This window comes from Sapajus apella, unplaced genomic scaffold, assembly GCF_009761245.1.
Source record: "Sapajus apella isolate SASKATOON/1434 unplaced genomic scaffold, GSC_monkey_1.0 scaffold45, whole genome shotgun sequence".
NCBI lineage: Eukaryota > Metazoa > Chordata > Mammalia > Primates > Cebidae > Sapajus > Sapajus apella.
The window spans coordinates 16,615,282-16,632,879 of NW_022436985.1; positions in this window are offsets into that span (position 1 = coordinate 16,615,282).

Sequence of the window (17,598 nt, forward strand, 5' to 3'; positions counted from 1 at the left end):
TCCCTACAAAGGGCATGAACTCATCGTTTTTTATGGCTGCATAGTATTCCATCATGTATATGTACCACATTTTCTTTATCCAGTCTATTGTTGATGGACATTTGGGTTGGTTCCAGGTCTTTGCTATTGTAAACAGCACCACAATGAACATACTTGTGCATGTCTCTTTATAATATAACAATTTATAATCCTTTGGGTATATACCCAGTAATGGGATTGCTGGGTCAAAGGTATTTCTATTTCTGGTACTTGAGGAATTGCCACACTGCCTTCCACAATGGTTGCACTAATTTGTACTCCCAACAACAGTGAAAAAGTGTTCCTATTTCTCCAGATCCTCTCCAGCACCTGTTGTCTCCAGATTTTTTAATGATCGTCATTCTAACTGGCATGAGGTGGTATCTCAATGTGGTTTTGATTAGCATTTCTCTAATAATCAGTGATGATGAGAATTCTTTCATATGTTTGTTGGCCTCATATATGTATTCTTTTGGAAAGTATCTGTTCATATCCTTCACCTACTTTTGAATGGGTTTGCTTGTTGTTGTTTTTTTTTTTTTTTTTTTTTTTCCTTGTAAATCTGTTTACGTCCCTTGTAGATTCTGGATATTAGCCCTTTGTCAGATGGGTAGATTGTAAAAATTTTTTCCCATTCTGTTGGTTGCCAGTTCATTCTAATGATTGTTTCCTTTCCACTACAGAAGCTCTGGAGTTTAATTAGATCCCATTTGTCTATTTTGGCTTTTGTTACCATTGCTGCTGGTATTTTAACCATGAAGTCCTTGCCTATGCCTATGTCCTGAATGGTCTTGCCTAGGTTCTCTTCTAGGATTTTTATGGTGTTAGGTCTTATGTTTAGATCTTTAATCCATCTGGAGTTAATTTTAGTGTAAGGTGTCAGGATTCAGGAAGGGGTCCAGTTTCTGCTTTCTGCACATGGCTAGCCAGTTTTCCCAACACCATTTATTAAACAGATTATCATTTCCCCATTGTTTGTTTTTGTCAGATTTGTCAAAGATCAGATGATTGTAGATGTGTAGTGTTGCTTCTGAGGCCTCTGTTCTGTTCCATTGGTCTATGTCTCTGTTTTGGTACCAGTACCATGCTCTTTTGATTACTGTGGCCTTGTAGTATTGTTTGAAGTCAGGCAGCATGATGCCTCTAGCTTTGTTCTTTTTGCTTAGGATTGTTTGGGCTATGCAGGCTCTCTTTTGGTTCCATATGAAGTTTGAAGTGGTTTTTTCCAATTCTGTGAATAAGGTCATTGGTAGCTTGATGGGGATAGTGCTGAATCTATAGATTACTTTGTTGATTCTTCCCAATTATGAGTATGGAATGTTTTTCCATCTGTTTGTGTCCTCTCTTATTTCCTTGAGCAGTGGCTTGTAGTTCTCCTTGAAGAGATCCTTTACATCCTTTGCTAGTTGTATTCCTAGGTATTTTATTCTCTTTGTAGCAATTGTGAATGAGAGTTCACTTTTGATTTTGCTCTCTGTCTGTTATTCGTGTATAGAAATGCTTGTGATTTCTGCACATTGATTTTGTATCCTGAGACTTTGCTGAAGTTGCTTATCAGTTTCAGGAGACTTTGGGCTGAGACAATGGGGTCTTCTAAATATACAGTCATGTCATCTGCTAATAGAGACAATTTGGCTTCCTCTCTTCCTAATGAATATGCCTTATTTTTTTTTTCTTGCCTAATTGCTCTGGCTAGAACTTCCAATACTATATTGAATAGGAGTGGTGAGAGAGGACATCCTTGTCTTGTGCCAGATTCCTAAGGGAATGCTTCCAGTTTTTGCTTGTTCAGTATGATATTGGCTATAGGTTTGTTGTAAATAGCTTTTATTATTGTGTGATACATTCCATTGATACCTAGTTTCTTGAGAGTTTTTAGCATAAAGGGCTTTTGAATTTTGTTGAAGGCCTTCTTTGCATCTATTTAGGTAATCATGTGGTTTTTGTCTTTGGTTCTGTTTATGTGGTGGATTACGTTTATAGACTTGCGTATGTTGAACCAGCCTTGCATCCCTGGGATGAAGACTACTTGATCATGGTGAATAAGGTTTTTGATTTGCTGTTGCATTTTGTTTGCCAGTATTTTATTGAAGATTTTTGCTTTGATATTCATCATGGATATTGGCCTGAAGTTTTATTTCTTTGTTGTGTCTCTGCCCAGTTTTGCTATCAGGATGATTTTGGTTTCATCAAATGAGTTGGGGAGGATTCCCTCTTTTTGTATTGTTTGGAATAGTTTCAGAGGGAATGATACCAGCTCCTCTTTGTACATCTGGTTGAATTTGGCTGCAAACCCATCTGGACCTGGGCTTTTTTAATAGGTAGGCTATTAATTGCTGCCTCAACTTTAGCCCTTGTTATTGGTCTATTCAGGGTTTCAACTTCTTCCTGGTTTAGTCTTGGGAGTGTGCAAGTGTCCAGGAATTTATCCATTTCTTCCAGATTGACTGGTTTTTGTTCATAGAGTTGTTTGTAGTAATCTCTGATGATAGTTTGTGTTTCTGTGCAATTGGTGATGATGTCCCCTTTATCATTTTTTATTGCATCTATTTGATTCTTCTCTCTTTTCTATTAGTCTGGTTAGTGGTCTATCTATTTTGTTAATCTTTTCAAAAAACCAGCTCCTGGATTTGTTGATTTTTTGAAGGGCTTTTTGTATCTCTATCTCTTTCAGTTCTGCTCTGATCTTAGTTATTTCTTGTCTTCTACTAGCTTTTGAGTTTTTTGATCTTGCCCTGTAACTCTTTCAATTTTGATGATAGGGATTCAATTTTAGATCTTTCCTTCCTCCTTATGTGGGCATTCATTGCTATGAATTTCCCTCTAGACACTACTTTAAGTGTGTCCCAGTGATTCTGGTACATTGTGTCTTCTTTCTCATTGGTTTTGAAGAACATCTTTATTTCTGCCTTCATTTCATTGTTTATCCAGTCGACATTCAGGAGCCAGTTGTTCATTTTCCATGAAGTTGCACAGTTCTGAGATAGTTTCTTAATCCTTAGTTCTAATTTGATTGCACCTTGGTCTGAGAGACTGTTTGTTATGATATCCATTCTTTTGCATTTGTTGAGGAATGATTTACTTTCAATTATGTGGTCAATTTTAGAGTAAATGTGATGTGGTGCTAAGAATGTATATTCTATGGATTTGGGGTGGAGAGTTCTGTTAATGTCTATTAAGTTCTCTTGGTCCAGATCTGCATTCAAGTCCTGGATTTCCTTGTTGATTTTCTGTCTTATCGATCTGTCTAATATTGACAGTGGAGTGTTAAAGTCTCCCACTATTATTGTGCGGGAGTCTAAGTCTCTTTGTAGGTCGTTAAGGACTTGCTTTATGTATCTGGGTGCTCCTTTATTGGGTGCATATATATTTAGAGTGGTTAGCTCTTCTTGTTGTGTTGATCCTTTTACCATTATGTAATGCCCTTCTTTGTCTCTTTTGATATTTGTTTGTTTAAAGTTCATTTTATCAGAGACTAGGATTGCCACCACTTCTTTTTTTTGCTCTCCATTTGCTTGGTAAATCTTCTTCTATCCCTTTATTTTCAGTCTATATGTGTCTTTGCACATGAGATGGGTCTCCTGAATACAGCACACCAATGGCTTTTGGCTTTTTATCCAATTTGCCAGTCTGTGTCTTTTGATTAGGGCATTTAGTCTGTTTATATTTAATGTTAATATTGTTATGTGTGAATTTGATCCTGCCATTTTGTTACTGGTTGGTTGTTTTGCCCTTTCATTGGCATAATTTCTTCATTGTGTCATTGATCTTCAACATTTCATTCTTTTTTGCGGTGGCTAGTACTGGTTTTTCCTTCCGGTGTTTAGTGCTTCCTTCAGGAGCTCTTGTAGGGAAGGTCTGGTAGTGACAAAATCTTTCAGCAAGTGCTTGTCCATAAAGGATTTTATTTCTCCATCACTTTTGAAGCTTAGTTTGGCTGGATATAAAATTCTGGGTTGAAAGTTCTTTTCTTTAAGGATGTTGAATATCAGCTCCCACATTCTTCTGGGTTTCTGCTGAGAGATCTACTTTGAGTCTGATGTGCTTCCCTTTGTGGGTGACCCGACTTTTCTCTCTGGCTGCCCTTAGCATTTATTCCTTCATTTAAACTCTGGTGAATCTGATGATTATGTGCCTTGGGGTTGCTCTTCTAGAGGAGTATCATTGTGGTATTCTCTGTATTTGAATGCTGTCCTGCCTTGCTAGGTTGGGGACATTCTCCTGGATAATATCCTGAAGAGTGTTTTCCAGCTTGGATTCATTCTCCCTGTCATCTTCTGGTACACCGGTCAAGTGTAGATTGGGTCTTTTCACATAATCCAATATTTCTTGAAGGCTTTGTTCATTTCTTTTCACTCTTTGTTCTCTTTTCTTGCTTTTTTATTTTATTTCATTGATTTGATCTTCAATCTCTGATATCCTTTCTTCTGCTTGGTCGATTCGGCTGTTGAAACTTGTGTATGCTTCATGAAGTTCTTGTCCTGTGTTTTTCAGCTCCATCTTCCCTAACCTGGTTATTCTAGTTAGCATTTCATCTAACATTTTTTCAAGGTTTTAGTTTCTTTGCATTGGGATAGAACATGTTCCTTTAACTCAGCAAAGTTTGTTATTACCCACCTTCTGATGCCTGCTTCTGTCAATTCATCAAATTCATTCTCCATCCAGTTTTGTTCCCTTGCTGGTGAGGAGTTGTGATCTCGTGGTGAGGGAGAGGCATTCTGGTTTTTGTTGGTTTCATTCTTCTTCTTGTTTCTTTCCATCTTGTTGGGTTTATATAGCTCTGATCTCAGGTAGCTGCCTAGGGAGATGGCCTTTCCTTTGTCTACCTGCAGAGGCACTGCTGGGCTGCCATGGATTCAGTGGAGCTGCTGCATCTTTTATTTACTCAGGAAAATTAGGCTCATTTCTGCAGTGGAGGCTGCCATTCCCCATGCCAAGCTCCATCATTCCTGGTCACTCTCTAACTAATGTTCTGGATGTGAAACTCTGGAATTAGAGTTTTTTAACCTGATGACCTTTGTGTGGGAGATGGGACCCTTCCTGCCATATGGGCTGTTTCTCTGCTTTCAGTTCCCTTTCTTTCTAGGGGGTGGGTGCCAGCTTTCTGGCATTTGCATCAGCCAGTGTTTCTGCCTAGATGTATGCTGACAGCCATGGTGCCAGCTGAAGTTGCTGTTCTGCCTTGTCAGGCAGCTCACTTGGGCTTTTCTGTCCAGTGAAGATCTCCTGTTCTGTGGGTTGTAGAGGGCTTGCGTGGAGCACTGTATCTGAACCAAAGTCCCAGAGGGGGAGATACCCTGGTCCTCTCGTCAGTTGCACACACCTCCTGGGTGGGGCAGTGCCCCATCTTGCCTAAACTTGCCCTCTTTGGTTTAGGCCCACTGTCCAACCAGACCCACAAAATGAACCTGGTACCTCGTTTGGAATTGTGGAGACTACTCAGCTTCTGCGTCTCTCTCTTTCACTGGGAGCTGCTTTCTGGAGCTGCCTCTTATTTGGCCATCTTGGGATTGCCCTGATTTGTTTTCTTCTGAAAGGTGTGTTGGAGTCTGGACCATCAGCCGAGACAATCATCACATTCACATCAGCTTGTGAATGTGATCTTATGTGGAAGTGGATCTTTGTAGATGTAATCAAGTTGAGTCCATTAGGATGGACTGTAATCTAAAATGGCTGGTGATCTTATGAAAACGGGAAATTTGGACATAGTCATACATAGAATATCATGTGATGACAGTGCCAGAGACTGAAGTGCTATAGCTACAAGCAAAGGAATGTCAAGGATTGACAGCCACCACCAGAAGCTAGGAAGAGGCAAAAAGATTGGTCCCTACAGGTTGTAGAGGGAGCAGGGAACTACCGACATCTTGATTTCAGAATTCTACCTTCCAGAACTGTGAGATAATATATTTCTGTTGTTTAAAGAAACCTGTCTGTGGTACTTTGTTATAGCAGTCCAAGAAATTAATACAGATGCCATATTTCATGGGATGTAAAATAGCCCCATAGCCTATCTTCTCTTAGCCTCCAACCTTTCTAGTGTGGGCAATTGCTTGCTGCACTGTCCCTACATGGCAATGATGCCTTGAATTTAGAAAAAGTGACACCATTGGACTTCTACGTGGAGTTTACATCACCATTCCTGAAGAATTTACAATTTGTAGCATTCTGTTCAAGAGAAGTATACAAATGTAATTTTCTTATTCTTAATTCAATGTTGCAAAACCATCCATGAAGGGAAACTACAGTGAGTGCTCATGTGTCTTCAAATCATATCCATGCTTCCAGCTCACTGGAAAGCCCATTTCCATGCAAACTCACTTTTGGATGAAAGCTGTACAGTGTTACCTAGAGCATTAGTCTGTGTTCACAATTCTATAAAGATACTACCTGAGACTGGGTAATTTATAAAGGAAAGAGGTTTAATTGACTCACAGTTCTTCATGGCTGAGAGTGAGGGTTGCTCAGGAAACTTACAATCATGGAGGAGGATAAAGAAGAAGCAAGCACCTTCTTCACAAAACAGCAGGATAGAAAAAAACACAGGGGAACTGCCACTTTTAAAACCATCAGATTTCATGAGAACTCCCTCACTATCAAGAGATCAGCAGGGGGGAAACCACTTCCCACCACGCTCCTCCCTCAACATCTGGGGATTACAATTCCAGATGAGATTTGGATGGGGACACAGAGCCAAACCATATCATTCTACCCCAGACCCCTCCTAAATCTCATATCCTTTACACATTTCAAAACCCATCATGCCTTCCCAACAGTCCCCCAAATTCTTGACTCATTTCAGCATTAGCCCACAAGTTCAAGTCAAAATTCTCATCTGAGACAAAGCAAGACCCTTCTACCAATGAACCTGTTAAATCAAAAGCAAATTACTTGCTTCCAAGATACAATGGGTATAGGCATTGGGTAAATGTTCCTGTTCCAAATGGGAGAAATTGGCAAAAACAAAGGGGCCACTGGCCCCATCCAAGTCTGAAACCCAACCGGGCAGTCATTAAATCTTAATGCTCCAAAATCTCCTTTGACTCCATGCCTCACATCAAGGCCATGCTGATGCAAGACATGGGCTCCCATGACCTTGGGCAGCACCACCCTTGTGACTCTGCAGGGTTCAGTTCCTGCAACTCCTTTTACAAGCTGGCATTGAGTTCCTGAAGCTTTTTTCAGGTGCATGGCACAAGCTGTCAGTGGATCTACCTTTCTGGGGTCTGTAGAATGGTGGCTCTCTTCTTACAGCCCCACTAAGAAGTGCCCCAGTGGGGACTTTTTGTGAGGGTTCCAATAGCAGAAGTTCTCCATGAGGGCTCCTCCCTGCAGCAGACTTCTGCCTGGACATCCAGGCATTTCCATACATGCTCTGAAATCTAGGTGGAGGTTCCCAAATCTCAACTCTTGTCTTCTGCACACCCATAGAGCCAACATCATGTGGAAACTGCCAAGGCTTGGGTCTTGCATTCTCTGAAGCAATGGCCAAAGCCTCACCCCTTTTAACCATTGCTGGAGTTGGAGCAGCTGGGACACAAGGCACCAAGTCCTAAAGCTACACAGAGCAGTGTGGCCCTGGAACCAGCTCATGAAGCCATTTTTCTCTCTGAAACCTCTGGGCTTGTCCTGGGAGGGGCTACCATGAAGGTCTCAAACATGACCTGAAGACATTTTCCCAATTTTCTTAGCTATTAACATTCAGTTCCTCATTACTTATGCAAATTTCTGCAGCCAGCTTGTATTCCTCTTCAGAAAATGGGTTTTTCTTCTCTTTCTTTTTTTATTTTAAGGTTGTTTGTTCAACTTCTGCTTAAATGCCTCAAGTAACCAGTTTCTCACTAATTTTTTTTTGAAAGAAAGAAAAAGAAAGAAAAAAAGAAAGAAAGAGAGAAAGAAAGAAAGAATGAAAGAGAGAAAGAAAGAGGAAGAGAAAGAGGGAGATAGAATGGAAATCTTGCTTTATTGCCCAGGCTAGAATGCAGTCTAAAAATGGGTATTAAAAACCTCTTTTCTGCCAATAATTGTGCTTAACGATGGAGACAGGAAGGAATAAGGGAGGAAAATAACAAACAAGCAGCCAACCAACATTTCATTTAAACCTGTGAAATGCTATGAAATTACTGAGGAGTGATTTACTTCCAATTATGTAGTCACTTTTAGAGTAGGTGTGATGTGGTATTGAGAAGAATGTATGTTCTGTGGAATTGGGGTGGAGAGTAAATGTAAAATTTACTTGTTCCAGGTCTGAGTTCAAGTCCTGGATATCCTTGTTAATTTTCTGTCTCATTGATCTGTCTAATATTGACAATGTGATGTTAAAGTCTCCCACTATTATTGTGTGGGAGTCTAAGTCTCTTTATAAGTCATTAAGAACATGCCTTATGTATCTGGGTGCTCCTGTATTGGGTGCGTATATATTTAGGATCGTTAGCTCTTCTTGTTGCATTGATCCTTTTACCATTATGTAATGTCCTTCTTTGCCTCTTTTGATCTTTGTTGTTTTAAAGTCTATTTTATCAGAGGTGAGAATTGCAACTCCTGCTTTTTATTTTTTTATTTACTTTTGCTCTCCATTTGGCTGGCAAATCTTTGATTTACCAACCAAACGGTTTTTCTTTTCTAACACATGGTCAGCTGCAAAATTTCCAAACCTTCATGCTCTGCTTCCCTTTTAAACATAGGTTCTAATTTCAAACCATCTCTTTGTGAGTGCATATAACTGAACACTTTCAGAATAAGCCAGGTCACATCTTGAATGCTTTGCTGCTTAGACATTTCTTCTTTCCAATACCCTAAATCATTTCTCTCAAGTTCAAAGTTTCATAGATCTCTAGGGCAGGTGCAAAATGCCACCAGTCCCTTTGCTAAAGCATAGCATGAGTGAGCTTTACTCTAGTTCCTCAAAAGTTTCTCATCTCTATCTGAGACCACTTCAGCCTGGACTTCATTATCCATATCATTATCAGCATTTTGGTCACAACCATTCAATAAGTCTCTAGGAGGTTCCTAACTTTCCCACATCTTCCTGTCTTCTTCTGAGCTCTCCAAACTGTTCCAACCTCTGCCTATTACTCAATTCTAAAGTCATATCCACATTTTTAGGTTATCATTGTAGCAGTGCCCCAAACCTGGTACCAATTCTCTTTATTAGTCCATTTTCTTTTTTTTCTTTTTTCTTTCTTTTTTTTTGAGGAAGAAAGAAAGAAAGAAAGAGAAAGAATTAAAGAAAAAGAAAAAGAAAAAAAAAAGAATGAAGGAGAGGAAGAAAGAGGAAGAGGAAGAGGGAGACAGAAGAGGAGTGTTGCTTTATTGCCCGGGCTAGAATGCAGTCTAAAAATGGGTATGCCTGTAATTGTGTTTAATAATAGAGACATAAAAAAAAATGAGGGACGAAACTAACTAAGAAGCAGCCAACCAATATTTCATTTAAACCTATAAATAGGTGTGATGTCGTACTGATAAGAGTGTATATTTTGTGTATTTAAAGTGGAGAGTTCTATAAATGTTAATTAAGTCTACTTGTTCCAGATCTTAGTTCAAGTCCTGGATATCAATGTTAGCTTTCTGTCTCATTGATCTGTCTAATATTGATGTTGAAGTCTCCCATTATAATTGTGTGGGAGTCCAAGTCTCTTTATAAGTCTTATATATCTGGGTATTCCTGTATTGGGTGTGTATATATTTAGGATCTTTAGTTCTTCTTGTTACATTGATCCTTTTATCATTATGTAATATCCTTCTTTGCTTCTTTTGATCTTTGTTGCTTTAAAGTCTATTTTATCAGCAAAAATTGCAACTCCTGCTTTCTATTTATTTTTGCTCTCCATTTGGTTGGTAAATTTTTCTCCATCCCTTTGTTTTGAGTCTCGTGTGTATCCTTGCATGTGAGATGGATCTGGATGTAGCATACCAATGGGTCTTGGCTTTTTTTGCCTGTCTGTGTCTTTGGATTGGGGAATTTAGTCGATTTAAATTTAGAATTAATAACAATATATGTGAGTTTGATATTGCCATTTGATGGTAGCAGGCTGTTTTGCCCATTAGTTGATGCAAGTTCTTAATTATGTTGATGTTCTTTATTTTTTAGTATTTTTTAGAAAGGCTGATGCTGGTTGTTCCTTTCTATTTGTAGTGGTTCTTTCAGGATCTCTTGTAAAGCAGGCCTGGTGGTGATGAAATCTCTGAGTGCTTGCTTGTTCACAAAAGATTTTATTTTTCCTTCACTTATGAAGCATGGTTTGGCTGAATGTAAAATTCTGGGTTGAAAGTTCTTTTCTTTAAGGATGTTGAATATTGGCCCCCACTCTCTTCTGGCTTGTAGGGTTTCTGCTGAGAGATCTGCTGTGAGTCTGATAGGCTTCCCTTTATGGGTAACCTGACCTTTCTCTCTGGCTGCCCTCAGTATTTTCTCTTTCATTTAAACCCTGGTGAATCTGGTGACTATGTGCCTTGAGGTTGGTCTTCTTGAGGAATATCTTTGTGGTGTTCTCTGTATTACCTGGAGTTTAATATTGTCCTGCCTTGCTAGGTTGGGAAAGTTTTCATGAATAATATCCCGAAGCGTATTTTCCAGCTTGGATTGATTCTCTTCGTCACATTCAGGTACATCTATCAAACGTAGATTAGGTCTTTTCGCATATCCCATATTTCTTGGAGACTTTGCTCGTTCCTTTTTATCCTTTTTTCTCTAATCTTGTCTTTTTGTTTTATTTCATTAAGTTGGTCTTCGACCTCTGATATCTTTTCTTCTGCTTGGTCAATTCGGCTGTTAAAACTTGTGCATAGTTCACGAAGTTCTTGTGTCGTATTTTTCAGCTCCATTAATTCACTTATATTCATCTCTAAATTGTGTGTTATTGTTAACATTTCGTCAAACCTTTTTTCAAAGTTCTTAGTTTTTTTGCATTGGGTTAGAGCAAGTTCTTTTAATTCCCAGAAGTTTCTTATCATCCACTTTTTAAAGCCTGCTTCTGCTAATGGAACACAGTCTTTCTCCATCAGGCCTTGTTCCGTTGCTGATGAGGAACTGTGATCCCCTGTAGAGGGAGAGGAGTTCTGATTTTGGGTATTCTCAGCCTTTTTAGGCTGGTTTCTTCCCTTCGTTATAGATTTATCCATCTGTGGTCTTTAGAATTACTGTCTTTATTGTTGGATTTCTGAAAGGATGTCCAATTTGTTGATTCCCGGCGCTAAAATCTGAGCAACCCACTGTGCCGGCCAAAACAGCGGCTTTAAGATTGATGGGTCTTTTCTGACTTGCACCAAGAACTGCCGCACCAAGGCAGTGGCAAAACCGCCTCACCGGCCTCAAGAGTCACGCTGGTGACCCATGGGGCTCCTCCACTGAGAATCTCCTGGTGCATGAGCAACAAAAATTGATCTGAAAGTGTGGTGTCTTCTCGTTGTCTGCGCTTTCAGTGGGAGCTACAATCCAGAGCTGCTAGTGATCAGCCATCTTGGATCTCTTTATTAGTCCATTTTCACACTGCTATAAAGATATTACCTGAGACGGTAATTTATAAAGGAAAGAGATTTAATTGGCTCACAACCCTAAATGACTTGGGAGGCCCCAGGAAACTTAACATCATGACTGGTAAAGGAGAAGCCAGCACCTTCTTCACAAGGCGGCAGGAGAGAGAGTAAAGGGAAAACTGCCACTTTTAAAACCATCAGATTTCATGAGAACTCCTTCATTATCAGGAGAACAGCATGAGGAACCACCCCCATAATCCAGTCACTTCCTACCAGGTCCCTCTCTTCACACATGGGGATTGCAATTCAAGATGAGATTTGGGTGGGGACACAGAGTCAAACTATATCACCTAGTTTTAAATGCAGAAACTCAGTCCTTTTTATCTTTTTTTCCCCAGCATTGTGCTATACTGTATCAAAGGCTTTCTATCTTGGTTTCTTTTTTCTCTGTAGGTGTTTCAGAGTGTGACATTTAAACAAAAATAATGAAATTCTGACTTTACTTCAATAAGGACTTTGTGATATTTTACTACAGACACTTATCAAGTTTACTTTATTTCATTTGTTTCCTGGATATTCTATGCTATTTCAAATCTCTACTATGTTAAGTTACACACAAAATGTTTCTTTATTTGCATTTGATTTAGTAACAGTATATAGTAGGTACCTAATAAATATTTGTTGAAAAGATTAGTGTATGTTGAATAAATGCATACACGTATTATAGAATGAAAATAGCATTTTGTATTACATTGTGAACTTCTGGGAGACCTTGCGTTTTTCAATTTCTACTCCATTGAGTTGAATAAAAGTCTGCTGGTTGAATGAATAATTTGGAAGAATAAATACTTAAATGAATAATTACAGCAGACTAGAAGCCCTGCATGTGGCAATTTCACAAGGGTTGAGAGCAAGTGATAAAACATGATACAACGGCCCAAAAGTTTGTCTCATCTCCATTAACTGCACATTGAATGTAGTTAATCTAATTACAAGATCAAGGAACTGAAAATATTAAAATCTAGGAACAATTTTCTTATATCATTTGTTTATTCATTCATTCATTTGCTCACTTACACTTAGGAATTGAGAAAGCATCTCGCAACTGAGTAATTATTCCACTTTTTTTTGGAATTATTGGAAGTTTGATCTTGGGGGAGCTAATTGGGTTATTGGCTGAATCTCAGAGGCAGCCAGAGTCGTAACTGCCTTTGGGACCATCCATGGCATATGAAGTACTATGCGACGCATAAATTAGTCTTGGCTCTCAAAATGTGGTCCAGAGACACCTGGGAGTGTCCAAAACCTTTTCAGAGAGTCACAGTTCAGAATGATTATATGACAGTACCGAGATCTTATTTGCCTTTTTCGTTTTCATTAAGTAGAGTTTCCCAGACACTATGGATGTAACAATAGATTGAATGAAGATATCAGTGTGCAAATCTAGCTATCATCTATTCAGCCAAATATTAAAGAAATTTAGAAAAGATATAAAACAATGCTTCTCTTCACTATTTTTTTGGGGGAAACAGTTTTTATAAAATGATGTCATTTGTGCTAATATGTAATGGTCTTATAATAGCTATTTTAGAATGAGTAAATGTTTATAAAAACTTCTCAGTTTTAATTTAGAAAATGATAAATATTGATAGATATAACCCACATAAACAAAAGTATGTTGAGGTCCTCAATAATTTTATGACTATAAAACTCTTCTGAGACCAAAAATCTGAGAACCATTAAATTAGATAAATATGGACTCATAAGAAGTTTCAAAACACACTGTCCTTTCAGAAACTATTGCCTAGAGAATGTTTCGTTCTTGCTGCTGTGCAGAGTGGACATAAAAGGCAGAAGGTGAATCATTTACATAGTTTAGGATGTCCATCTTTTTATCTGCTTTATTGCTCTTAACTTAGTCTTTCTATAAGAGTGACTCTACTTTTTTCCCAGAAGTCTGCAACTAGAATTGAATGTACACTTATTTATTTATTTATTTTTGAGATGGGATCTCACTCTGTCACCCCAGCTGTAATGCAGTGGCACAATACCAGCTCCCTGCAGTCTCGATTTTCTGGGCTCAAGTGATCTTCCCACCTCAGCCTCCTGAGTAGCTGGGACTACAAGTGGTTGCCACCATGCCTGGCTAATTTTAAATATTTTTGTAGAGACAAGTTCTCGCTATGTTGCTTAGGCTGGTCTCAAACGCCTGGGCTCAAGCAATCCTCCCATCTCAGCCTCCCAAAGTTCTGGCATTATAGATGTAAGCCACCACACCCAGCCTAGAACTGAATATTTAATCTCTGGCCTAAGGCCAAAATCTAGCGTGCATTCTTCCTGACACAAATCCCTCAAAGTGTTTGTCTCCCAGCACCATGGTCCCTCAGCTCCTTCACAAAATCTGCTCAAGGGCAAGTCATTATGATAAGCTACTGGCAGTTGTGCTAATTATGTAGTTTCTGAAATGTTCTCTCAATAAAGTAGCCATTCAGTAATGGGGAAAAATAAAGTAACCTTTAATCACAGCTACAGAATTTCTAATAAGAATCTATAATTAAAAATTGATCCAAAAACATTTTCACTTTTATTAAATTGCCAAAAAATTAAGACATTTACCTCTGGTCTTATAGCTAAGTAGCCTAGCACATGCATATATTCATTTAATAAATGTTTATTGATGCCCCATTATGTGTTATGTACACTTTGTGAATGTTTGTAAATAACCAGCCTAGAAGCTGGTGTGTAGCCTGTGATTGGCCTCTGATAAATAGTCATTGGACCTTGCCTTTTATAAAATGAAGTAATTAAAGAGCAGGACAAACTATGCATGAAATTTTCATTATGCTTCATTAGCATGGGAACCTGTTTTAAATGCACCACATTGGACAACTAAATTGGTAGATTATTCCCAATTAGGATCTTCTAAGGGAAGTGAGATGTGTAAATTGAGAAGTCAATAACAAATAAAATAGAAAAAAGGAGAACCTCATGTAGCTCAGACTAATCTATAGTTACTCCCATTGGCAAGATCATAAAATGGAAATAAATAGAGGCATGTGACAATATGCTAAGATAGAAGACTATGTAGTTGCGTCAGAGACTTCCTCATGCGACATGCTGGCTAGTTACTGGTCCAGAGATGATTTATTATTTGCTGTCTTTGAGCAGATGGTTCTGCTTGGTGTTATGGCATGGCATCAAATGAGCTCACGTAGTTGTACACTGTTTACACAGACCAAACAAAATCTGAAAAACAATTTGACCCAATGAAAGGCTGAATCTAAATAGTATTCTCAACTACCTTTATTTCAAGGAAATATTCTTGCTAACTAATTAAATAAAACGTTTGATATCTGGAGGACTTTCTGGGAGGAAGGATCAATTATGGACAGTCTGGGTTCAGGAAATGTGACTGCATCTCCAATGAGGTCCTAATAGATTTAGTTCCTCTTGAAAGGTGATGTGAAAAGATAAACCTAACATAGTTCAAGCCAGGTTTCTTCTATTTAAATGCCAGGATGGACAGATAATAGGCCATATCTTCATGTTATAGTACTTGAATATAAAAAAAAAAAAGCCTAGTGAAAAAAAGAACACCTAAGTTATTTTCATTTATCTTTCATTACTTTGAAGGTAAAGGTGTTGAATATAAATTAGTATATAATAACAATGTGAACAACAAATAACACAAACCAAAACCAAGCAGCAAAAATTAGCTACTAGTAAAAAAGCAGCTTATGCTACCCTAGTTGTTGCTAGGTAGGCATGGATTTCTTGAAAACAATTATAGATAGGGCTGCCATTTATAGACCTGTTGCTATGTGCTATTTCTATTTGTTGGGACACATGGCATCCACATGCCAAAATGGCTAACTTCTCTCTGGCTACTCTGTGTGAGGTTGTACTGTCAGATGGAATTATTTCCCAGCATTCCAGAGCTATATTGCATTCTGGCTGGAAGTTATACTTGAGTAGGTTTTTAACATCATTCTTTTATTCATTGATCTTAAGTGATTACCATGAAGAAGACATTATCTTGGCTGCACTGGGGATTACAGTTCAATTCTAAAAAAAGCAAATGAACATATAATTATAAAACTGCTTGATAAAAGCAGTGATACCACCAAAGACACCATCAGGTTCTAGCACTGGGGAAACAGTGTGTATACACACACACACACACACACACACACACACACACACCACACACACACACATCTATATGTATACATAAAAATCATACACACACCTGAATTGCTAGTTGGCATAATATTGTTTTGTATATAATTAAACATTTTATAATTCCAATTTTATAATGTTCTTTTTCATAGCATGGGAGCCCCATACAATTCTACAGGTTATTGATAACCTATAGCCCTAAGCACTGTGGCTATGTCTGGTAGATTAAGGAACTTGCAGCAGGGAAGTAACAAACGCAGCTTTGGATTCTAAAAAGATCAATTTAACAGCAGTGCTGGAGTGAGCATAGAAGTGGCTACAGAGAGATGGTGAAGAGGCTCTCCTGGCACCCCAGCAAGAAATGCCGCTGATGGTGACATTGAAGAGACTCTTAGGAATATTATAGATATATGTGGGCAGAATTTCCAGGGCTTTGTGATAGATTATTTATGGTGGGTGAGGGAGAAAAGAATACAAAGACAACTTTCTAAATTTAAAATTAAAAAATCTAATTAGAGGATGACTTATTTGTATAAGACACTGGATAAAGAATTAGTCCTTAGGGAAAAGATATTCCTTTGCTTTTAGACATGTTGATATTGAGGGAGCAGGCATTTTAATTCTAGAATGGAAATATCGAAAAGGCAGCCAAATAATCTGTATTTGATCACAGAACTCAGAAATGGAACTACAGATTAGAGAATCATGAATACAGATGGTAATTGAAACAAGGATGTTTCTAGGCTTCCCTTTCTTTATAGCAACTGAAAAAGGGTACTACTTTGAAGAGGATGGCTGCCCACAGAAAGGAAACACAACCTTGTTCAACACCGCAAGGATTTTTAACAATTATGGCTCAAGGCAAAGTCGTTTGCAAGGGAGCCTTGAAAAGGTGCAGCCAGTGAAGAAGAGAAACTGGAGATTATGTGGTCACTGCAACTACCCCTATGAGAAGTGAGGTAACTGCACTCAATGATGCTGAGTGGCCAAGTAAGACAGACATTTCTCATGAAACTAGAAAGATGGAGGCCATTAGTCATCTTAGGGAAAATGCTTTTGGTAGAATGTTTTGGAAGCCAAATCACTGAGTCTGGTAGACAAAATAATAGCTCCCCTAAGTTGCCCATGTCCTAATCCTCAGAACCTAGGAAGATATGACTTTACACAGCACAGAACTCTGCAGATGTGATTAAGGATTTTGAAATGGGGAGACCATACTGGATTATCTGGGTGTGTCAAATGTAATCACAGCAGTTTTTTGGTGTGAAAGAGGGAGGCAGGACAGACAGAGTCAAAGAGCTTCGAAAATGCCAAGCTGTTGGCTTTGAAGATGGAGGAAGGGGACACAAGCTAAAGAATGTGGACAGCATCTAAAAGTTGGAAAAAGCAAGGCAATGGATTCTTCCCTAGAGTCCCTAGAAGGAAAACAGTCCTGATATTATTATTATTATCATTATTATTTTGAAAAAGAGTCTTGCTCTGTCACCCAGGCCGGAGTGCAGTAGTGCGATTTGGCTTCACTGTAACCTCCACCTCCTGGGTTCAGGCTATTCTCTCATCTCAGCCTGCTGAATAGCTGGGATTACAGGCACCCACCACCATGCCTGGCTCATTTTGTATTTTTGGTAGAGATGGGGTTTCAACATGTTGGCCAGGCTGGTCTTGAACTCCTGACCTCAAGTGATCCACCCACCTCAGCCTTCCAAAGTGTTGTGATGACAGGTGTAAGCCACCACGCCCGGCCTCTGATACCATCTTGATTTTAGCTCAGTGAGACCCATTTCAGAGTCTGACTCTATGAACTGTAAGAAAATAAACTTGTGTTGCTTTAAGCCACTAAATTTGTGATAATTTTTATAGCAGCATTAGGAAACATACCTATACTGATAGGTCAAAAGAATGACAGAGGAAATGAAGACAGTGAGT